Source organism: Eretmochelys imbricata, chromosome 14 (assembly GCF_965152235.1).
Source record: "Eretmochelys imbricata isolate rEreImb1 chromosome 14, rEreImb1.hap1, whole genome shotgun sequence".
Classification (NCBI taxonomy): Eukaryota; Metazoa; Chordata; order Testudines; family Cheloniidae; genus Eretmochelys; species Eretmochelys imbricata.
In genome coordinates, this window is record NC_135585.1 from 33350478 (window position 1) to 33373508 (window position 23031).

Here is a 23031-nt window from a genome sequence, read left to right on the forward strand (position 1 = left end):
ACATCTTGACTGGGGTAGAAATTGTTTCAGGGATTGGTTTTGCATATCCAACCCGATTGGCAACAGGGTTGTCCACAGTTATGGGACTAAACCGCTTAACAGCAATTGTCCCAATGCCTCAAGAAATCCAATCAGATAATGGTTCGCATTTTAAGAATAAACTTGTAAGGGAATGGACCCTTAAACATGGAGTCCAATGGACCTTCCACCTTCCATATCGACCTCAATCTAATGGCATGGTCGAGCGCTGGAATGGGTTGCTAAAGAATCACTTGAAGCCTACTGATGGCACATGGGGAGACAGACTGGACGAAGTGGTGCAGAGATTAAACAACAGACAGACTCCTACAGGAAGTCCAATCAGCAGGGGATTCTTCCCTACAGGGAAAGCTATCTTCCCTGCCAGAACACCACTGCACAGTTCCAAGTATGCTCCCGGAGACACTGTTGTGATTAAACACCCAGCCCTGGGAACCTTTACCTGCGTTTTGCACGCCTATAAAGAGAAAGGTGTATGGAGTGCTTTAAATGCTGATAAAAGGCTAATAACCATTACAGAGGCTTGGATCGCATCCAAGACCGGCTGACCATGTGATTTATTGCAGGAATGGTCCCACGGTTCCGAGCAACCTGCCAGCTAACCTGTCAGCAAAATGGACCATGCAGCAGACCTGTTTGATCACTAGAGACTACTATGGACTGTTGATATATTTGCCATTACTTATAATAGCAGGTGTAATTTTTGCTTTTGGTTTTAAAATAAGTTTTTTAGCTAGAACACGACCCACCAGAGATATGTTCCTGCAAGCTCTCATGATCCTTCTGTTGGCTCCAGTCACCTTGGCAATACCAGAACATCCTCTCCGGGGAGCAATCCAAACCATCGCCTCAGCTGCTGGTGCTACAAATTGCTGGATGTGCACCTTGCTAGATTCAACCAATGGACTGGGAATTGAATTTGTACCACTCAGCCTAAATGATTGGTGGAACAAAAGCGACATCTTTCAGTGGGGAACAGCATGGTACACCAACAACCCTCGCAATGACTCGGGGGAGGTGGGACAATGGCATCGCACTGTTTGGGGACGGCCTGTGGAATATGTAACGGGATCATCTAAAGAAGTATACCCTATTTGTTTTGAAACTCAGGGTGACATACAAATGGGTAGTCTAGATAAGCAGCAATGTGCCCATACAATTGTATTTGATCAAAAAAGTGGGGGTTGGACTACCTACCCACCCATGAATGACAAAAGGACTTTAAAATGTTGGAAAGGTCCCATCAATGGCACACTTGAACATAGACCCCTTTTTAGCATATATAATGCCACAATTGTTCCCCTGAATATGAGTAGATACCCTGAAAGCAGAGATTGGTATAACCAATCACTGTTCTTTATTCCCAGTTCCGGACACATTTATAACCCATTGCTAATCAAATCTATTAACTCCTTATTAGATCAGTGTAATGAAAATGGACTTTTTCGCTCAGATCAAATTTTAGAAGATTTGTTAATAGTCTTGCTCTGTACTAACATTAAGATGGGATATTGTGTTCCATATCACCAACCCATACCTAAACCTGAGGGGGGCAGGTGGCACAGAGGACCTTATTCACCTATTCTTAGTAAAGAACCTGGCTTGTTCTTTATTTGTGGGGACAAGGCATATAAATATCTACCTGTAGGTTGGACTGGAAGGTGTTCACTGGGACATGCAGTACCCGAGGGACTAACAGTACACCCTCATGTTGATGCCCCCAGAATAACAAATCTGGGAAGTTTTATACACCGATCCAAACGAAAGTTCACCTACAACCCCCTGATTGAACGGCCCTCTGGTTTTCACCGATTTACACGTGCACTTATACCTTGGTTAGGTATAACTGAGCTCGAGATGGCAATAGCAAACGTTTCTGGACAATTGGAAATTGCTCTGAATCATACTGCTGATGCATTAGGGCTTTTAAATGAACAACTTCAGTCTGTGGCCCAATATGCTCTGCAGAACAGAATAGCACTAGACGCTACCCTAGCCCAGCAAGGAGGAGTGTGTGCTGTCATCAACCAATCTTGTTGTTTTTATGTAAATCATTCAGGGCAAATAGAGCAAGATGTGGTTGCTATTAAAGGTGCAGTTAAAATTTTACATGCAGTGGCTGAGAATGGACAAACCTCATGGATGCAATGGTTAGCTCAACACTTGGGATTTTCCCTCTCCCCATTTTTACATTCGGTTGTGAATACTGTTTTAACCATTTTAATTATTGTAATTGTTTTTTGTGTAACTTTATGTATTATGAAGCGTTTGATTCAAACTGCTCTTTCCTCCGCGCAAATCAGATACCTAGAGCTAAAAAGGGATCCTAACCAATTCCGCGAACCCTCATCCTCTAATTTGGTTGTTGGGTATTTCTAGATTTCCCCAAGGAGGGCAAGAGGTGCTGGCATCACTGCCACCTTGCAATCTGGGATGTAGTGTGGTGCATCAGGGGGTGGAATGTAGCCAGACAGCCAGCCCCCCCCCTCAGACCAGCATTGCTGGAAACACAGGAGGAAGCCGGAACAGGGCACTTAACATATATTCCAGCACAGCCTTTGAAGCTGTGAGAAGCACAGGTGTGCTGCTACAATGTGCCTCTGGGAACAGATACAACGATTAAGCTCACAGCAGGCAGAGGCCCTGTGACAGACATGGCTCTTAGCCCCTACTAAATAGCGTGATGCACACACACCAACATCCTAGGTGGGAAAATATTTACCCTGATAAAAGAAATGTCCAGTAGTCGAAACTTATTGTTTCTCTTCTTTGCAAGTGTAAACTACTCTTGCGAAAGCTGGCATCACCCAGACAGACCAGCCTCAATTTGGCATAAGAAAGGAGAAAGAGAATAGAGGAGTACAGAGGTATAAGTAGGGGACCTACAGCACCATGATTTTTGAGTGCTTTTCACTATCTATCTGCTGGTCAGATAAGTGACAGCCTCCCAAGGCTTCTGCAGCTAAGAGGGTCCCTACGCCTTGTCCCTTATTCGTCTTTCCGCGGAATTGAGTGACCGATCCTGGCTTGGCACCGCTGGAATCGAGAGATGCAAGGAGGGTAAGAAGCACCCACACCTGATCTCCTATCTTTAGTGTACACATATTTTGAAATAGAGCTCTATACTTTGTTTTCTTTCTTTGGGATTGTGGCTTCAGTTTTGTAACTTGTTTGTGTGTGTAACATCTCTACATTTAAATAAGTAGGCACTAGCAATTTTGTAACCACATGATTAGAATCTAGCTTAATAAATTTTGGTAACCATTTGTGCATAAGCCTGACTTGTTTTCTCTGGTTTACTGTAAAGCAGCCAACACAATTAAAGAACCTCAGCCGTTTTGGCTCTAAAGCCTGGCCATTAGGTGAGAGTACTAAGAGCCTAGCGTTGAGTTGTGCCGCCTCCACGGGGCAAACTCTTGGGGCACCTGTCAGTCAATCCTGGCTGCCCGCTGCGAAGGAGCTCTGAGCTCTAGCAGTTAAAGTCACGGGTGTGGAGAGGCTCTTAGTGCTGCCATTGGGGCACCTGTCAGTCAGTATTGACTGCCCGCTGCGAAGGAGCTCTGAGCTCTAGCAGTTAAAGTCACGGGTGGTTAGGACCTTGGGGCATCCGTCAGCCTAGCCCGGGCTGCCCGCCGCGAAGGGACAGTGCGTCCTAGCGGTTAAAGTCACGGATGGTATAAACGGGCATAGCTGGCACCTCACCAAACATCCTTGGCCGTCGGCTAACACCTGCCTATAGCAGCAACTGGGTGTTTCCCTTCCTGGAACTGACTCATGTTTATTTTGCTGAATCCAGGGGGGAATTTAGCTGTGTCTGACTACAGTCATGTTATTACAGTCACATCCAAAACCATGGCTAAACTGGAGTTAAAGTGGATCAATTACTTTTTTGATCAGTTACTTATTAGAAATACTTGGAGAATTTTCTCAGGCACTCTATACAAAGTATGCAAATACTCTGCTGCTAACCCAATCAGACCTAATACTGTCCCATCCCCCCCAGCCTTACTTGGCATACTTTGTATGTAAGAGGAGGAGAAAAGGTTGTTGGAGTTACTGAACAGGATCAGACATCTGAAATCCACACAGTGGAGCTGACCAGAAAATGGAATTTCTCTTCTGTGGGAAATTCTCATTCTTCAAAATTTGTGTTCGTTTCACAGTGGGACAAAAATCAATGCTTTGACATTTTCAGTCAAAATGAAACATTTTTGATATCTCCAAACCAAAGGTGTTTTTTTTTAAAGTAAATTTGAAATAAAACATTTAATTTCAAATGTCAATTAAAAACCAAACATTCCATTTTGAATTATTTCCACATAAAATGACATTAAGTGGAAATGTCAATTTAAAAAACAAATCATTCCAAATATTGATGCTGAACTCAACTAAAAAAAACAAAAACCATTTTGAATCTAATTCAAAGAGTTTCAGTTGACTCAAAACATTATTTTATTGCTGAGTTTTTCAATTTCACAAAAAGATTCTAAAGAACATGTTTCAGTTTGAATCAAACAATTATTTTCCCCAGAATTTTTGGGTCAGCCCCTGAACCAAAAGAAAATATTATTCACTCAGCTTTGATTTGCAGTATCTGGGCCACCAAATAGGAGTGCTGTCTAAAAATTTAGAACATTTTTCATGAAAAATATTCTCTCCAAGAATTTCAGCTGGTTTAAAAAGAGAGGAAAGAAAATAACTTTAAACATTTTATTGACAGTCAATAAATGTGAGGTTTCAAATGATTGCACACTAACTGGTCCCATTCTGAATTGACAGTTTAATGACCGCAGTGGCATGGGAGGCAAGTGAACTGGTCCCTCCCCTTCTGCCCGAGCCCTTGCCCCTCTCCCTCCCACTTCTATCACACTCCCCTGCAGAAGCCCAGAGCACCTCTACTATAGCTGCAGTGTGCCCAACCCCAGCCCTGGAGTGCCAGGCGGTGTGGCCATGGCCCCAGCACCCCCAAACCCCAGCCCCAGGCCTTGCAAGCACCGGCCCCAGCCGCCCCCAGTCCCAGCGACAGGCTGGCCTGCCCGAGCCCCAGCCTGGACCACAGAAGAGCAGGAACTGGAAGCAGGCAGGAGGGAGCCTGGGGACAGAGGGTGGGCGCGGCCACTCTGAGCTGTTTGGGGAGGTTCAGCCTCCCCTGGCTTATTATACCCAGTCCCAGTGAGATATTTTACCAGCCATCTCAGGGACACAGTGAGAGACGTCATTCCGGACCCATCCAGAACCAGGGGTGGATTCTCTCCTCAATGAAAGAGGCCGGCGGGAAAGTGAAGATGGGGACTTTGTTGTCAGTATCGAAAAATGTCACTTGTCCATCTTCATAGTCCAGATTAATCTCAATCTTCCTGAATCATATTCAGGATCTGGAGGGGGAGGGGCTGATTGCACTGAATGATCTCCACTCACCTCCAAAGTCCTGATCCCCACTTTAGGATCTCTCTGGCAACATCCATGTTTAAGTCTCTGTTACCCTGCCCCTCCCAGAAATGTCTCCCTGAGGTGATTCCTTCACAGTCCAGAACACAGAGAACGGAATCAAATCTCTCAGGATTGTCAGGCACAAATTTTGCAGAGTTTCCATCCATGTGGCACTTTTCTGACTCACAGACAGGTTGAGCTCATGACTCGCTGTGCTTGGATCCAGAGTCACATTTGCTGGGGAGAGAGAGAATCAGAGCGTTAGGGGCAGAGCTCAGCCCTGGGGGCGGCTGAGACCATTTCTCACACTCCCCAGCATCCACATTCTGGCTGGGACAGTCTTGGATCCCAGGGAGCTGCCTCTCTGCCCTGGATGGCTGAGATTAATTCCACTGCAGTTCCTCCACTTGGCTGCTGAGGGCACTATTGTGGCTGCCTTTCTGCCTCCTCCCCTGCTGCATCTCTCTGCTCCCTCTGCTGGGGCTGCCCCATTCCCAGAAGCACAGTTGGGGCAGCTGCTGGCTGTAAGTGTCTATGGTTAAAGCCACCCGCTGCCCTATCCCATCCAAAGAGAACGGTGGAAGACGTGGAACAGGAGATCGCCTCTCTCCAGCCTAGGAAGAACCATTAATAGGACCCTTCCCAACCCCAGGCAAAGGGTGCAGGAGGTGGCAGCACTGGAGGGAGAGTCTCTCGCTAATCCAGAAACAGGGAGAAGCATCAAGAAAAGAGCCCCCATCAGCCCAAGGGAAAGGGACGTGGCAGTCCTGAGGGGGGACCTCTCCATTCATGTCTCTGAATTTAATATTTCAGACATGTAGAAATATTCACCAGAACCCTCCTGGTCAGAGTTAAGGGTGTTTGGATGCTGGGCAGTGAGAAGGTTTCTGTTTACTGGTGTGTGTGTATCCCAGAACCAGTTAGGTACCACCGGACAGCTGTAAGGGGAATCCAAGCATTTGAGCCCCAGGATCCCCACATAGTTCAAGCCTCTGGGACCAGAACAGAGCCCCTCCATTGCCCAAATCTTGGGGTCCCTAGGCACATCTCTAGCCCCTTATCCTGAGATCTGGAACCTGCTGCCTAGCCCCTTGGTGCAGACCCTTCAGACTTCCTCATGTTTAAACACACCATCTCCCAGCACAGGCGTAGTTTGGCTGCTATATTTAGGGAGGGGGCAAAGCATGTGCACACATGCATGCATAGACATGCACACTGAAGCCAGTTCTCTTTGTTCACTGGCTCTCTCCCCCGACGTGGAGAGATACCTGGGCTGCTGGTGCTGGGGGGGTGGGCCAGCTTAACGGTGGAGCCCCAGCTGCTGCTGGCCACCACTCCAGCACCAGCTTCTGCAGCGATATCACTGATCTGGTGCTGCTGCACCTGCCTCCCTGCTCGGGCTGCTGCTGCTGCTGCTGCCAAGGGGATACCACATACCGGGCTCCGGCTTCCCCCCACCCATTCCCATATTCCCTTCTCTTCCTCTTCCTGTCCCCACTGTCCCATGCCACCTGTAATCGGGTCTACAGCAAACCCTGTATGGAGCAGAGGGGGGAAGGGATTCTCTTATCCCTGCAGGCAAGCAGCCCAGGGTGACCAGATGTCCTGATTTTATAGGGACAGTCCCCATATTCAGGGCTTTTTATTTTATAGGCACCTATTACCCCCCACCCCTTGTCCCAGTTTTCCCCACTTGCTATCTGGTCACCCTAAAGCAGCCTGACCACACCCCCACACAGCTGCTTCAACTGCCAATCATGGATGCAGACACCCAGAGCTGCAACCAATAAGGGAAACAAGGCCTGCTATAAAAGGAAAGAGCTCAGCAAGGGTAGGAAGACCTGGGATGGAAAAGTGGGTGATATCTCTGTACTAGGCTGCGTCTAGAAACACAGTTCAAAGACACTGAAGTAGACCACTAGGCCTAATTAGAAGCTGGGGTCCAAGAACTGTCCTGATTAGGGACTAACAAAAGAAAGCTAGTTGGGGGCAGTGAAGACCCTATGAAGTACCAAATCAAGGACTGGTAACACCACCCTTAGTACCTGACTCTGCACAGACTGGACTAGTGGTTCTGGGGAGCGTCAGTGAGATGATTATGAGACAAACTCTGTGCGTGTGTGTGTAAGGGGACTCTTGCAGCCTTACTAACATTCAGTGGCGGTGTTTTGGTTGGCTAGCTCCCAGTACTAAAAGGGGAAGGGTCTATGGGAAACCAGGACCCTGAGACTGATAGCCCCCAGAAACAATGGGGAGAGGCCAATGCTCCAGGTCAGCCAGAATGACAGGGCCAGCAGGCTAATCAGGGAGTCAGAAGGCCAGGGAGGTCCCGTCCTCCATGTGAGCTGGATTTGCCTGGGTCAGACAGAGCGGGGCTGAGCTAAGGAGAAAGCAGGGGCCCAAGCTAAGGTGGGGAGCAGAGCTGTGCCAGATCCAGAGGGACCAGAAAAGCAGCCCAGAGAGAGCAGACCCTGTCCTGGGAGCAGAGCTGCAGCCCCAAAGCCAGAGGCACAGCCCAGAGAGAGCAGACTTGCCCTGGGAGGAGAGCTGCAGCAACCAGAGCCAGAGGGGCCGGAAAAGCAGCCCAAGAAGCAGGTCAGTGCTGGGAGCAGAGTCACAGAAGCAGCCTGCAGAGCAGACCTGTCCTGGGAGTAGAGCTGTAGCAACCAGAGGCACGGGGCCAAAGAAGCAGCCCAGGGAGCTGGAGGCAGAGCAGCAGCAGTGCAGAGACAGAGTGGTGGAGCTGGGGCTGGAGCAGTCTGGAGCTGGGTGAGGTGAGCACCTGGGGAGAGCGAGACGGACCCTGGGCAGCAGGCCCAGCACAGGGAGACGCCTCAGCCAAGAGGCTTTGCAGGCCAGGCTTGGATCATAACCCCGACAGGGCGGGAGCGACACTGGGCAGAAGAGTCCTACCACTTAGGGCATGAGGCCACCATCAGAGCAAGTGTCCAACCCACAGCATCCCTACAGCACAGCCAGGGCCTGAGAAGAAGGCCTGGGACTTACAAGGAACAGACTGTGAACTGCCCTGACATTCCAGAGACACTGTGATGTTCCCTGCCCCAGAGCGGGGTGATGTGTTTCCTTTAACCTTTCCCATTTTTCCTTATTCTTTTTAAAATTAATTGTTGATTAAATAACTTGCATTTGCTTTAACTTGTATGTAATGGTCAGTGGGTCAGAGAAGTGCCCAGTGCAGAGAGAGTACACCGGAGTGGGGACACCCTAGCCCCTGTCCTAGGTGACCACAGCAGGGTTGGAGGTCGAGCCCCCCAAGAATCCTGGGCCCAGCCTTGTTGGGGTTACGAGGACTCTGCCAGACAGGAGAGTGGAAGGGGAGTCCTCAAGGGCAGGGAGGCCACTGAGTAAAGGAAGTGGGAGCGAGGACTCAGATCCTTTTGCTAGCCCACTTCACTGGGGTAGTGCAGAAGCCAGGAAAGTTCCCCACAATAGCGGGACTATTCCATCGCTTACATGTGCATCTGTCTGTCCCTTTCTCTTTTCCAGGTTGCTGTTACAGAGGAAAAGGATTGCCCAGTAGTTAAGGTACTCAGTTACCCTGAGCAGATCCAGGTTCAATTCCCTGCTGCATGTGAACTCGGGTAAGTCACTTATTCTGTCTGGGCCTGACTGTCCCCTTTCTAAAATGGGAGTAACAGCCCTTCCCCATCTCACAGCAGTATGCCTTGACTAAGTAAATTGAAGTTTGTGAGGTGAGTAGTGCAGTGAAGAGGCCAGATAAGGACCTGCAATAGCTAGAATGCAGCTGTTTCCTGTCCACATCAAATCACACAACATCACATTGGGGTGGTTGCAAATATCCGTGATTTCATACTGACTCTTTCAATAGTTGGTGTTTCTCTTAATGCCCCAGCTCCTGGAATCCTGTGACTACGTGACAATCTCAGCTCTCTCTTTAACAAAGGTAAGTTTCTTGCTCTCATGGCTGAGTAGAAAAGTTTGAGAACATGACCAGAGTGAATCCTGAATGCTCAGAAAGAAAGAAACAAACAAAAGGTCCAGAATGTAATTTTTTTAGAAGAAAAAATCCTCATGGTCTTTTTTCAGCCAGCCTCATGATTTTTGAGTACATGGTGCTGACAATACTACATTGGCAGTGATCAGTTTGTTTTCAGGGCAGTGTTCTCCAGCTAAGGCTCCAATGACCTAAATATAAAAACAAACATTCTACTTTATCTTGTTAGTTCATCCTCACTGGAGGGGGGCTGTGCTCATTTGTTACTGGCGGTGCCCAGCCCATCTCCATGGGCATTCCCATAGCTTGCCATTTCTGTCTATTTCCCTTTCTATTAACGGTGCTGTTTTAGATTAATGATGGCACTAAATTAGGGGGTTTTCCATGGGTAGCAGATAGAGATTTAATGCCTGAATTCTCAGTGGCACAATATTGCCAACCCCAAACTTTTAAAAATCATGAGTCAGGACCCGCAAAATGACTAATTGCTTTAAAATCATGAGACTTAAAAATAAAAATGATGATAAATGTTGGGTTCTTTCTCTTCACCCTGTCGCTTCCCAGACCTTTAGGCTGCACTCAGGTCACATTTTAAACTTTTTTTTCTGCAACCAAGAAAGCTAGAAACTTCCTTTGTTTAAAAAAATGAAAGTCCAGAGTCTCACATCATCACATGCTTCCAGGAGCTGGGGCTTTAACAAATGCACTAAATATCATGAGACGCATTATAGAATCATGGGTGTTGGTGACACTGCAGCCCCTTTACCCTGAACCAGAGCAGCCTTAGAAAAAATGAGAAACAGGCCTTTGAAACACTGATTCCAGCTTAACCAAGTTTTTGGCCTGTGAATTTAATATCACTAGACTTGGAAGGATTAGATATTATCAGTAGATGTCTGTAAATGTTGATTTCACTGTACACACACCGAAAAAAAATATTTCCATTGATAATAACTGAAAAATACAAATAGGCACAGTAAGAACAGTGCATCTTGAGAACTTATTAGAGTTGATTTAAGAATATTTACTTTGCATATTTTCACGTGTGATGTTGACAATTTCTATTTTAATGGTTCTAAAGCTGGAACTTTTTGAATCTCTGTCTGTCATTAAATAATTGTCAGACCAAAATAGTGTCTGATCTCTCTTCCCCCTCCCCCTCCACCCCAATTTCCCACAACTATGAAAATTTAAATAAATAGAACTTGGAATGAAATGCTTAAAATCCATGTTTTTCTGCAGTGTGAAAGTTTAAATGAATAAATATAAAAATTGCTTTAAAAAATCTGTCAAAATTATGTATTTTTAAAAAATGAATTCTGCAAAGCCTGAATATCCCTCCTTAGACACACAGACCCTGCTCCTGCAAGCTCATCAGGACAGGTCTATCTGAAACTCATGACCCTCCACACTGGGACTGCAGCACCCGAGCCCTAGTGGTACATTTTTCACAAAAGCTCCAGTTCAGCAAACAGCACCAATTCCAGAAGGGGAAACACGCAGTTGTTGCTGTAGGCGGGGTAGTTGCAAAAGGGAAGGTTGCTATTTGTGTAGTCACATGGGAGGGATCCGCTACAGATGCCTCCTGCCCTCAGTGCAGACAAGCTGTGCAACAGAGAAACCTCAGGCCAAACAGGCAGCTGGCAAATGTCCTAGAAATCGCCAAACGGCTGAGTTTACAGGCAGCAAAAGGAGCAGGAAGGGAGAGGCTTTGTGGGGAACACCAGGAAGCTCTGAAACTGTTCTGTGAAGAGGATCAAACCTCTGTCTGTGTGGTTTGCCATCTGTCCCGCGCTCACAGAGCTCACACGGTGGTTCCCCTAGCCTACAGGAAGCTGCCCAGGAGTACAAGGTAGGAGATTGCTGGCCAGTTTAATTAGGGTGACCAGATGTCCCGATTTTATAGGGACAGTCCCGACATTATGGGCTTTTTCTTATATAGGCTCCTATTACCCCCCCACCCACTATCCCGATTTTTCACACTTGCTGTCTGGTCACCATAAGATTAATGAGTAATAATTTTGGGTTGTAATTACAGATTAATTTTACTTAATTTTATCTGGCACATGTGTGACTGCACCATTCAGCTCTATAAAGCCTTCATTGCATCAGAGATGCTATAACAAAATAAAATGATCTGGCAGTGGGGCAAGTAAGGCAAAAAATGAAATCTTTAAAGATCGCTTACGTGGGAAACTGTTCTCTCCTATGCTTAATGCTTTTCAAAACCAGCTTCTACTGCTGAAATAAGGGAACTTTTTACAGAACGGACAGTGCTAAATGATCAGTGAGGTTTAAATCACAAGAGCTGTAGACCAGTCTATGTGAGAGAGTTGCCTTCAGAGTGGAGATGGGGAAGTTACAAGCTGCTGTTACTGATTTGTTTCATAGAATTTATTATTACTTTTATTTGCATCACAGTAGCTCTTAAAGACCCCAAATGAGATCTGGACTCTGCACAAAACAGTGATAGACAATCCCTGCCCTGAGTGGTCTAGAGTCTAAATAGACAAGACAAAGGGTGGGAGGGAAACTGAGACACAGAGAGGGGCAGTGACTTGCCGAGGGCCACCCAGAATGTCAGTGACTGAGCTCAGAATAGAACCCATGTCTCCCCAGGCCTAGTCCAGGGCCCTAATTACTAGGCCATGCTGCCACCTCAGCATCAGCCCCCAGTGAAGAAGTGTGTCCATTATCATGGTGTCTTTTCCTCCTAAAAGTCCCAGACCCAGCAGGGAGATGACGTTTCCCACTGGGATTCTGAACTCCTGTGTTGCTCCTGGAGGGGTTAAACCAGAGGTGGGTAAACTATGGTGGCCCGCGGGACCCTCCTGCCCAGCTCCTGGCCCAGGAGGCTAGCCCTGGTCCCTTCCCTACTGTTCCCCCTGCAGCCTCAGCTCACTGCGCCGCTGGCACAATGCTCTGGGCGGCAGGGCTGCAGAGCTGCGGCCTTGCCCGGTGCTCTGTGCTGCGCTGTGGAGTGGCTGGCTCCAGCGGTGCGGCTGCCTGTCCTGGTGCTCTGGGGGGTGCGGCTGTAGCACCGCCAGGCAGCGCGGAAAGGGGGCAGGGAGTAGCGGGTGTTGGATGAGGCAGGAGTCCTGGGGGGGCAGTCAGGAATGAGAGGAGGGGTTGGATGAGGCAGTCTGGGGCGGGGGGTCCATAGGCAGTCAGGACAGGGAGCAGGGGGGTTAGTTGGAGGGGGCAAGAGTCCCAGGGGTGGGACCGTTGGATGGGGCAGGAGTCCCGGCGGGGTTGGGGTCCGGGCCATGCCTGGCTGTTTGGGGAGGCACAGCCTCCCCTAACAGACCCTCTATACAATTTTGAAAATGCAATGTGGCCCTCAGGCCAAAAAGTTTGCCCTCCCTGGGTTAAACTCGGATATCAGCATGCACTAGAGGAGGTCACTGCGCTAAACGCTGTGTGGGACCCCGAGCAGCTTGAATTCACACAAAAGGGCTCCAGACAGTGCAGGTCCATGCCAAATACCATGGGGATTACACTGGACAATAGCAAACCTAACCTCTGGACGGTGCTGACATTTCTGAACCTTTTCCAATTCCAGTATATCTGTTTTGAGATGGGGCAACCACATCTGCACACAGTATTCAAGATGTGGGCATGCTGTGGATTTACATAGAGGCAATATGATATTTTATGTCCTATTATCTATCCCTTCCTTAATGATTCCCAACATTCTGTTTGCTTTTTTGACTGCTGCTGCACATTGTGGATAGTTCTCTGAAAACATCCACCCAATGACTCCAAGATCTCTTTCTTAAGTGGTAACAGCTAATTTTGACCCCCATCATTTTATATGTATAGTTGGATTATGTTTTCCAATGTGCATTACTTTGCATTTATCAACACTGAATTTCATCTGCCATTTTGTTGCCTAGTCACCCAGCTTTGAGAGATCCTTTGGTAGCTCTTCGCCGTCTGCCTGGGACTTAATTACCTTGAATAGTTTTGTATCATCTGCAGATTTTGCCACCTCACTGTTTACCCCCTTTTCCAGATCATTTATAAATATGTTAAATAGGACTGGGCTCAGTACAGACCCCTGGGGGACACCACTATTTACCTCTCTCCATTCTGAAAACTGACCATTTATTCATATCCTATCTTTTAACCAGTTACCAATCTATGAGAGGACCTTCCCTCTTATCCCATGACTGCTTACTTTGCTTAATAGCCTTTGGTGAAGGACCTTGTCAAAGGCTTTCTGAAAATCTAAATACACTATATCCACTGGATCCCCCTTGTCCACATGCTTGTTGACCCCCTCTAAGAGTTCTAGTAAATTGATGAGGCATGATTTCCCTTTACAAAAACCATGTTGACTCTTCCACAACAAATTATGTTCATCTATGTGCCTGGCAATTTTGATCTTTACTATAGTTTCAATCAGTTTGCCTGGTACTGAAATCAGGCTTACCGGCCTATAATTACCGGGGTCTCCTCTGGAGCCCGTTTTAAAAATTGGCATCACATTAGCTATCCTCCAGTCATTTGGTACAGAAGCTGATTTAAATGATAGGTTACAGACTTCAGTTAGTAGTCCTGCAGTTTCACATTTGAGTTCCTTCAGAACTCTTGGGTGAATACCTTCTGGTCCTGGTGACTTATTACTGTTTAGTTTATCAATTTGTTCCAAAACCTCCTCTAATGACACCTCAATCTGGGACAGTTCCTCAGATTTGTCACCTAAAAAGAATGGCTCAGGTTTGGGAATCTCCCTCACATCCTCAACCATGAAGACCAAGTCAGAGAATTCATTTAGTTTCTCTGCAATGGCCTTACCATTCTTGAGTGCTCCTTTAGCATCTCGATCGTCCATTGGTTGTTTAGCAGGCTTTCTGCTTCTGATGTACTTAAATTTTTTTGCTATTACTTTTTGAGTCTTTGGCTAGCTGTTCTTCGAATTCTTTTTTGGCCTTCCTAATTATATTTTTACACTTAATTTAGCAGAGTTTATGCTCCTTCCCATTGTTCTTACTACGATTTAACATCTACTTTTTAAAGGATGCCTTTTTGCTTCTCATGGTTTCTTTTACTTTGTTGTTTAGCCATGGTGGCACTTTTTTGGTTCTCTTACTATGTTTTTCAATTTGGGGTATACATTTAAGTGGTGTCTTTTAAAAGTTTCCATACAGCTTGCAGGGATTTCATGTACCTTTTAATTTCTGTTTAACTAACCTCATTTTTGTGGTGTTCCCTTTTATTGAAATTAAATACTACAGTGTTGGGCCTCTGTGGTGTTTTCCCCACCACAGGGATGTTAAATTTAATTGTATTATGGTCACTATTACCAAGCGGTCCAGTCTGAATATGACACACTCCCAGTCTCCATTAATCAGGTTTCATTTCCTTGGTGGCCTTGATGTCATAAAGCAATTAGGATCAACAGTCACCTTGGGTTTTAGCTGGAAAAACACCCAGCTCCACACCCTTCTCAATCCTCAAAATAAAACCTTCCAAATCAATTCTGTTTCTTCAGGAAAAAATTCAGGCCCATTTGAAGACTCTGAGGGAAGAGGGAGAAAAGCTGCTGAGATTTAAAGTGACTGGAGAGGGGAAAAGCCGGGAGTATCTGGTAGGTGCCCATTGTGATAAAGAGGCAGAGACTGGTAGTGGGAGCTCTGTTTGTAGGAAGATTCCTCTGTGGCTTTGGTGAACGTGGCTTCGTGTGACTTTCTCCATGATCATGGATTTTGCTGGGTTAGATTCAAGTATAGACAAGCCCTAAGTTTCCATTGCAGTTAATGAGTTAATTTCTAGCCTTTCACAGAAATCCTCCCAAAGTGAACTGAAAGTGAACAGCTCTGCATGGATAACAATGTCTGGTCATTTCTTGCAGTGTTAAAATGTTTTTCTTTTTTCTCCCCTGGTATCTCTGTCAATGTCGTGCTGAGTCCTGCTTCCTGCTGCTCTGGATCTGAATTCCCAGAGACCATGAAAAACATAATATGCTGACCATGACAGACATGGAAACATCCCTTTAAGAGATATAGGTGCCAAAGGGGAAGGTGTGAGAGAATCCTCTCCCTAGTACCCATAGGGTAGAGTCAAATGTCAGAAATCTTTGGATTGTCAAAGAAGTTCTCCCTCCTGCACACTCAGCACTCCACGAAAGGACCCCAGGCTCCTTTCATGTCCCTGACCAAATTTTTCCCATTTTTATACAGAAACAAACACAAACTGAGAGGCAGAAGATTGTGTCTGAATTTCAGAAACTGTGGCAGTTCCTGGAGGAACAAGAGCAACTGGTGCAGCTGGAAAATCTGGACAAGGAGATTGTGAAGATACAAAATGAAAATGTCAGTAAGCTATCCAAGAAAATTTCCCGTCTCAGTGAGCTCATCAATGATATAGAAGGGAAGTATCAGGAGCCAGTGAGTGAATTTCTGCAGGTGAGACTATGTTAGAAACATCCCAGATGCCAACACAGGAACAGGACAGCTGCTGAATCCTGGGCACTGGAGTCCAGCAGTCAGAGATCTCAGTGTAACTCAGTGTGTGCATTGCTGAAATATGAATGACTATTGGTCTTTGCAGAGACATGGACACATTGATATTAGAGATGGAAAAGCTCCATTAGCTGAGTGAAACCATGGCCCTGGGGCCAAGGCAGGGCCGCTTTTCCCTGTATTTACAAAACCCCTTCCCTGGAATCTCAAGTGTGTGTATCAGGTGTGACTGAGGGGTTGTTGTTGGTTTGTTTGTTTTTTCCTCTCTCTCTCCTCTAGGACATCAGAAACCTCTTGAGCAGGTAGGTGACTTTCTCTCCCTCCCACACACTCTTCTCAATGATGGAAAAGAGTTTGGAGATATGTTAGAGCTGCATTTCCCCAAGCCTCTACAGCAAAATGTGTGGACAGTCGCATTTTGAATACAAATCTCTGTAATTAACTTAATCCTGAAGTTCTCACCATTTTATAGAAGTCTCTCCATTCAGTGAGAGACTGACCAAAAGTGTTTCCTAGTGTTTCACATCCCTGGGGGACTGGCTGCCTCCAGATTGTAGGGATGGAATATGGGCCTTTCACTGCTGGGGCACTGGTTAACCTTCAGCCCAGGTCAGCAGTGACCCAGAGTCTTTGCCACCTAAGGACTGTTTGGAGACCTGTGTGACATAAGATGGGGACGGGAGAGTTGGTGTCTCCGTCTAGATCCCAGTGGACAGATTTCTACAACACTTAACATGGGAACCTCCTGTCCTTCGGAGCATGGAGGCCATGGAGTGGCTTGCCCATGGAGACTCAATTAGTCTTTTATCCCCAAAGCTGGTCTCTCCAGGCCAGAGGTGAGGAATATTAATAGGACCTTCAGCGAGAAGATTGCACAGCCATGGCCTGTGCTGCACCTGCTCTGAGGCTGAGAGAAGTAGAGCAATTCTAACTCCAGGTCCATTAGAGCAGTGACTCACTAGCAAGAACTAATAATGAGTCAGTAAATGAAATAGAAGAATGTGAAATTATTTGTCTCCAGGTGTGAGAAGGGGAAGTTCCAGCAACCAGTGGAGATTTTTCCTGAAGTGGAAAAGAGACTTGGCAATGTCTCCAAGAGAGCTATTGCTCTAATGGAGACTCTGAGGAAATTCAAAGGTACTGAGAAGGGATCTAGGAGGGGAAATTGGGATGTGCCTCTGAGACTGTGGGAGGGAATGGGGCTCTGGCCAATTGATCAATAAATAGATGACATACCTATTGAATGAGAGGTGGAAAATAGAGAAACTGGGCAGGTGTCAGAACGTGTCTAATTAATTCATGACTTACCAAAGATCGCTATATTGAGGCCCACATTTAGCAAAATGGCCTAATTTTGGGTCCCTGGTTTTTCTCTCCCAGCTACAAAACTTGCAAAACCTGTCGGGGGGTCACAGAAACAGGGGTTCTACTGTGGCTGGACCTCAGGACTTTCCTAGCCATGGGCCTCTGCCGCCACTGACTAGGGGAGTCACAAATTGCCGCCTCCCCCAGGGCTGAGCTCTGCCTCTAACGCTCTGATCCTTTCTCTCTCCTAGTGAATGTGACCCTGGATCCAGACACGGCTCATCCTGAACTCGTCCTGTCTGAGGATCAGAAAAGTGTGAGACGTGGGGACACTTGGCAGGATCTGCCCAACAATCCTGAGAGATTTGACACTGAGCTCTGTGTGCTGGGGTGTGAGGGAGTCACCTCGGGGAGACATTGCTGGGAGGGGGAGGTGGGGGATGGGCAATACTGGGCTGTAGATTTGGCCAGAGAGTCTGTGAGGAGGAAGGGATGGATCAACTATAACCCTGAGGGTAGTGTTACCAGCACCCAGTGCCGAGAGGCTGAACAACAGCTTGAGTTGGTTCGTTACCCGGTGTGCTACACCCAATTATTACAACGGGGTGGAGAAGCAGAAAAGTTTATTTGAAGCTTCAAATAGGTACAGGGAGATTTGAATCTCAAATCCTGTACCCAGAGCAGGAAGTTACACAGGCTTTTATACATTCTTTTTTTAAGCATACTTATTTAATAGCAAGCTGCCCCAAGTATCCATATAGCCAGCCAATCCAGTTCCCAGCTAGTTCCCTGGTTTTTTGGATTATTTGTTAAACTATATATAAAGCTGCTGGGCTGTGTGGAGGTGAGAGTTCCAGACTCTCACCTCCCCTGATATCCGCCTGCCCCTGAGCCGGGTCCCCAGCAGGATCCGGGTTTGTCTGGACTGTGATCAGGGGCAGGTGACATTTTTTGATGCTGGTAACGAGGCCCCGATCTTCACTTTCCTGCTGGCCTCTGTCACTTAGGAGAGAATCCGCCCCTGGCTCTGGGTGGGGCAGGGGATCCCAGCTCTGAGTGTGTCCCTGAGACATGGGGGAGGGGGGGAAATCCGCCTGGGCACCCTGAAATCAGCCTCTCTAGCCTCAGTCTCCCTAGTCTCTGTGACTCTGAAAGACTCCTGCTTTTACCGTGCCATCTCTATGACCCTGTAGGCTCCATGGTGTCTCTCTGGACTGTCAAACCATAGAGAGCAGCGAGTGGCTTCTCTGTCTTGATAGATCTCATTACCCCAAGGTTTGTGCAGCCTGTTTATCACCGTCCAATATGGGTCAGGAGGACTTGGGGGATCCTACCTTAGTCGGCCTCACTGAGAGGGGGGGAATAGCCCCGTGAGAATGAAAAGAAAAATAGGCTTCTCTAGCTGCAGTTTTCCCAGCCTCTATGACCATGGAGGACTCCCATCCCATTTTTTATTTGTAAATATAAACAGCACATACAGTGCCATTAAGAAAACTCTTCTCAGTCGCTGTGGCTCTCCTGTCCCTACACTGTGGTTATTAAAACTCATTCTTAGCTCCTTTTACTTCCAAACTTTGTTACATTCTGTAAATAAAACATTACAAACAATTCTTCTTCTTTGTTCCACTTTAATGTCCCCTCTGCCATTGTTGGGGGCAGGGTCCTGGGATTTGCTTCCTGACTTGGTTGTGTCCTCCCATACCCACAGGGAACATCATGCCTCTAGGAGGAGAGTTTGGGTTTTACTGTGATGTGTCACTATCCAGCTGTGGCTCTTGTCCTGTACATACCATGTCAATCAGGAATTGCTCAGCTGCGTTCTGCGGAGAGGTGACTGGTTACGCAGGGTGCAATCCATGAAGGGACTTAGGCATTGCAATGGTGAGCATAACAGGATCTAATTTTTAGGTAGCTAGAAAATCACAGGAACAGCCCTGTGACCTGCAAAGCTGAGTGAGGTGCCAAAACTCCCTATACAACACGTGGGCAACATAGGCACTTTACAATGTGATTCACAAAAGCCAGCTCGCTACATTGGGAGCCATCTAAGCTAGCCAATGGGAGAGGGTGACAGGGGAGAGGGGTGTCCTAATCCCTGCTCCTCTCTACAGCTAGGTACCTAAATCTGGGCTGCAGTGGGGTGTCTTCTCTGTTTAGTAATCCACACATGGGAACGCACTGAATGACGTCAGGTGGCTCAGACACCTAAGACGTTTCTTGCAGGAATGAGCTAGGCACCTGCCTCGCTGCACACAAAATGTGTGTGGGGGGGGAGGGGGAGGTTGGTGATGTCACCCACCTTATAACTTTTAGCCCCATGTTTAGAGCACTTACCTGTGATGTGGGAGACCCAGGTTCAATTCCCTATGTCTGGAGAAGCTCACAAACGTGAGTAACAGCCTCAGGGCAAACAGTTACAAACCAGGGCACAAACCCCAAGCTGGGTGTGTTTTCTATATTTATATTTCCCTACCAAGTATCAAGTGTGAACTCCTCAGATACTATCACAGCCTGAACATGGAGTCACAGACATTCCCCTTGGGTACTCCGGTCTATGTTGCCACCTAAACAAGCCTGCTTTTGTGATAGATGGTCCTTGTAGTGAGGCAGAGTGGGCTCCCTCTGAACTGGAGTGAAGGAACCACTATACTCTCCCTGTGGTGCAGAGCTGAATCCTGTCCTACCACCTCACAAGAAGTACTAGGGCAAAACAGGAAATATAATAGGAAAGCCCTGGAGCTCAGTTGGTGCTGGGGGAGAAGAAATCTAGGGAGCTGAGCCTTTTACAGGATCCTGGAGCAGCACCCTGCTGTTGGAAGAGACCGAGAACCCCGAGGAGGGGCTGAAGTGGCTGCCACCCGACTGCGAGGTGACAAGACAGAGCCCCAGTTTTGTCTTGAGCGTTATGAACACAACATGGCTGATCCTGCAGTATTTCATGAGCTGCAAATCTGAAGAGGAATCCATAGTGACTGCTCTGCTGTGTGCCATGGAAAGAAACAATTCCAGATTGATGTTGGCATTCATAGAGCAGCTGTGCATGGTGGACCATTGCAACTAGGCTTAGGAAACAAGCACAGAGTGGTGGGATTGCATCATTTTGCAGTTATGGGATGATGAGTGGTGACTGCAGAACTTTCAGATGTGCAAAGCCACCTTCCTGGAACTGTGTGCGGAGCTTGCCCCTGCCCTGTGGTGCCAGGACACCAGAACAAGAACTGTTCTTACTGTGGAAAAGCGAGTAGCAATCACTATGTGAAAACTGGCAACTCCGGACTGCTACCGATCAGTCACGAATCAGTTTGGATTTGGGCAGTCCCCCTTGGGGGTTACGGTGATGCAAATGTGCAGAGCCATTAATCACCTCCTGCTACAAAGGACTGTGACTCTAGGCAATGTGTGGGAAATGCTGGATGACTTTGCAGAAATGGGATTCCCTAACTGCAGCAGGGTGATAGATGGCATGCATATCCCAATTTTGACCCCAGACCATATTGCAATGGATTACATGAACAGAAAGGGTACTGCAGGAGCTGGTGGATCATTGGGGTCATTACATGGCCATCAACACGGGATGATCAGGGAAGGTGCATGACAGTGAAATAGCAGGGCAATTAGAGGGCCTCAATGGGGGCGGAGCGGAGGAGGCTTTTTGTATCAGGGAGGCTCTAAAGCAGCATTTTGACAATGACCACCAGTAATGTTTCTGTAACGTATTCATCCAGACATTGTTTACTTGGCGCATTGAATGACCCGTGTAATGATTGCTCAGCATTAACTGTAGTCTGGAAATGTGCCAATTGCCAGGGTGTATTAATTCCAGCAGAAACCACCATGTGTAGGACATAAATAAAGATCCACTTTATTTCTAAGACATCTTTATTAAAGAGAAATACACAGATTTCCACCTCCTGCTAGAGCCATGACACTGTGGAGCACTCGCTCTGAATTCAGGCTCTCATAGCTGTGTGTAAGTCCAGTTTTCATTCTCAAACTTGTCCCTAGGGGTAGAGTGCAAGAGGTACTGCTACAGGCTGGGAACTTGCACGGAATGTGTGTGTGGAATTTGGGGTGGGCATGGAACACAATTCTGTATGGGCTGCAGGGTGGGTCAAGCATGCATGTGTTCTAACTACAGCACAATCAGGTATTTCAGCATCTCTGTTTGGTCCTCCATCAGCTTTATCATATGCTCCCGCCCCTCTATAATATGCTCCGACTTGTTTCCTCTCCTGGTGTCAAGGTTCCTCCCCCACTCTGAACTCTAGGGTACAGATGTGGGGACCTGCATGAAAAACCTCCTAAGCTTATCTTTACCAGCTTAGGTCAAAACTTCCCCAAGGTACAAAATATTCCACCCGTCGTCCTTGGATTGGCCGCTACCACCACCAAACTAATACTGGTTACTGGGGAAGAGCTGTTTGGACGTGTCATTCCCCCCAAAATACTTCCCAAAACCTTGCACCCCACTTCCTGGATAAGGTTTGGTAAAAAGCCTCACCAATTTGCCTAGGTGACTACAGAGCCAGACCCTTGGATCTTAAGAACAATGAACAATCCTCCCAAAACTTGCACCCCCCCTTTCCTGGGAAATGTTGGATAAAAAGCCTCACCTATTTGCATAGGTGACCACAGACCCAAACCCTTGGATCTGAGAACAATGAAAAAGCATTCAGTTTTCTTACAAGAAGACTTTTAATAAAAAAATAGAAGTAAATAGAAATAAAGAAATCCCCCCTGTAAAATCAGGATGGTAGATATCTTACAGGGTAATTAGATTCAAAAACATAGAGAACCCCTCTAGGCAAAACCTTAAGTTACAAAAAAGATACACAGACAGAAATAGTTATTCTATTCAGCACAATTCTCTTCTCAGCCATTTAAAGAAATCCTAATCTAACACATACCTAGCTAGATTACTTACTAAAAGTTCTAAGACTCCATTCCTGGTCTATCCCCGACAAAGACAGACTATAGACAGACACACAGACCCTTTGTTTCTCTCCCTCCTCCCAGCTTTTGAAAGTATCTTGTCTCCTCATTGGTCATTTTGGTCAGGTGCCAGCGAGGTTACCTTTAGCTTCTTAACCCTTTACAGGTGAGAGGAGCTTTCCCCTGGCCAGGAGGGATTTCAAAGGGGTTTACCCTTCCCTTTATATTTATGACACCTAGGTATCCATTTTTAATTTTTCATCTATTGTATCACTCTTGGGGATGGAGGGGGGGTCACTGCCAAAAATGATGTGCAGGCGGGCATGTAGAAGGGGCATGTCTTTGGCACCACACCAGACCAACGGTTGGCCTCCCTTGCCCTCTGGTATGGCTGCCTCAGCTCCTTGACCTTAGCACGGCACTTCTGCATGTCCCTTTCATGCCCTTTCTCAATCATGCTACAAGCAATCTGCCCAGAGGTATCAAAGTTCCTATGGCTGGAGCAGAGCTGGGATTGCACAGCCTCCTCTCTCCACAGACCCAGAAGGGATGCCCACAGTCAGCCCCAAGCAGGCACTCTGTGTATTGGGCAGCCCTGGCCCATCGCTTTGGATCCTGGTGCCTGGCTGCATTACCCTGGACTTCCACTGGCCTCCACCAGCCTCACTCAACAATGGGTGAGGTCACTTCACACCCTGCCCGGGCTGGAAGTTTCCCAGGAAGGGGGGCTCTGGAATGTCTAACCCTGTCCTGGATCAGTCAGAAGAATGTTACTGTTTGTTCTCCCTTTAGGAGTCAATGTGCAACAGTTTGTTAGGTTCCTGGGAGTCTCCAAACAGTTCAGTTCAAACACAGCCCTGGATCGGTCTCTTTCAGAGTCTA